The sequence below is a fragment of the Cyprinodon variegatus genome, unplaced genomic scaffold (assembly GCF_000732505.1).
Source record: "Cyprinodon variegatus isolate N-32 unplaced genomic scaffold, C_variegatus-1.0 Scaffold1349, whole genome shotgun sequence".
NCBI lineage: Eukaryota > Metazoa > Chordata > Actinopteri > Cyprinodontiformes > Cyprinodontidae > Cyprinodon > Cyprinodon variegatus.
Window position 1 is genome coordinate 132,063 of NW_015151802.1, and position 2,103 is coordinate 134,165.

General features: G+C 36.4%; 1 protein-coding gene across 1 annotated transcript in view; it reads left to right on the plus strand.

Annotated features, from left to right (window-relative positions):
• The first annotated feature begins 6 nt into the window (after window positions 1–6).
• Window positions 7–2,103, plus strand: part of LOC107102966 (annexin A2-like) — a 14,818-nt gene continuing 12,721 nt past the window's right edge. The window contains exon 1 of the mRNA XM_015402446.1: window positions 7–141. The gene's annotated coding sequence lies outside the window, so the exon portion shown is untranslated. The remainder of the gene's footprint in view (window positions 142–2,103) is intronic.

The following is a 2,103-nucleotide window of genomic DNA, read 5'->3' on the forward strand; positions in this document are numbered from 1 at the left end:
TGTGTGTGTGTGTGTGTGTGTGTGTGTGTGTGTGTGTGTGTGTGTGTGTGTGTGTGTGTGTGTGTGTGTGGACAGCGGTGGGGTATAAACACCACACCCTGTTCAGTCCTGGATCATAACGGAGCTGCTGCTTCTCTACAGGTAGGACTGCGTCTCGTCTTCTGCTTTTCTGTGAAACTTCAGCTCGTTTCTCAGGATTTCTCTCTGAATCTAGAAGCTTTTTCATTAACCTGTAGAGTTGATCCTTCACCAGTTAATCAACCAGAGCTTGGATCTGTGACCTTTCACTCTGAAAAATGTGTCTGTGAAGACCTTCAAAATAAGAGTCTGAATCTTTCTCATCAACATGAAGGATTTAATCTGAAGATAGATAATCTGTCATAGAGTATATATGTAATCTGTTCTTAGCGGAGGGTTGAACGTAGACAAAAAGTTTTAAAAGTGCTCCTTTTAAGAGCTCACTAAGCAGGAGAGAGAAGGTGCTTTTAGGTTTAAATGAGAGAAAAATGTTTCCTCCTGGATTAAAATGCAGAGTGAATAAAGTTCTGCTCAGCCGTTTGTCTCGTTTCCAGAGGGAAGGATCTGATCCCATCTGATCGCTGCAGAAAGGCAGGCGAGGCCTTTAAGCGGCCGGAGCTGCAGCTCGGTTACTGAGTGATGACGCTTCCTGCTGGACGTTTACAGATTGTTTCATGGTCAAAGGTGTCTGCTAACATTCCTGCAGCTCACTGCTTCTTATCTGCAGACACACCTTCAATAAATAAAACCCAGGGCGACCCTGTACCATGTGGATGTCTGAATGTAGAGTAAAGCGCTCGGTTTTCATCTTATAGCTGCACAGTTCACCATCAGCTGGACTCCTCTGGTCTCCATGATGGAATTATCTGGAATCTCTTCCTGTTTTCCAGCTCGTCACCATCATGCTTTTTATAGAAGATGTTTGAGTTTGGAAAACAAAAAAAAAACATAAAAAATGTGCAGAATGTGAGAAATTTTGCAAAAATGTTATGAAAAGAACATTTTCTGAGAATTTGAAAAATGTCAATTTTTCAAACTGATATTTATTATGAATTGCTTTTCTGTTTTGAATTGAGATTTACGGATCCAATAGAAACGCATCGACCGATGCAATGTTGTTAGAAATAATAGAAATAAGCTCCTCATTCCAGGTGATTGTAGAACGCAATATTAAAGGACTGTAAAACAAAAATTAGACAGAACAATAACATCTATAAAAAAACTGAAAAACAAAATTTCAGTAACTTAAATATATATAATAGAAAAAAATAAAATATCTGAGAAAACAGTTAAATTTTTTTAATCAAAATTGATTGCATTTATTTTCCAATTCAATATAAAAAATCTGTAAGAAACAGTTTAAAATCTGTAAAACAATTTTTTTTAAAAACGTTATTTGAAAGATTATATTTTAGAAGATATAATATGGAAAATATTTTATAAAAAAAAAAAAAAGAAAAAATACAAAAATATATATATTTTTTTTAAAAAGTAAAAAGCCAAAATCTGAGAGAAAAAGCAAAGTTAGTCCCAAAACATTTTCTGAATAGTATTTTTTACAAAGTTGTATTTCTGGATACAAAATCAAAATTAAATCAATAATTATGGAACAAAGTTCACTCCATACATTTAAAGGGCAGATCAGCCTCAAACTGTTTCCACTTTAACACCAGAGAAAAGATCGTTCAGGTTCAGCTCCAGGCAGACAGGGAGAAAAGGATCCAACACTGAAGAAATAGAAGTCAAAGATCCAAAACATGAAGAAACTAGGAGAGACATGATGGAATGACAGGAGGAACAAACTGAGACCGAACAACTAAAGGGAGGAAATGCTGCAGACAGGAGATGAGGGTCTGCAGCACGATAACCAGAGACGCTCTGATGGAGGGAAATCAAACACAGACCAAAGGGAATTAAACATAAAGGGGACTAAAATACAAAGACAAAAATAGAAAAACAGGAAGTAAAGAAAACCTGAGAGGGATAGAAACAGGAATACCAAACTAAAACTAAAACAGCAAACTCTGAAGCTAAAGACTAAAGCTGAAGGACCTGATCTGGTGGGTGGGGCTAGTTTTTGCCTCT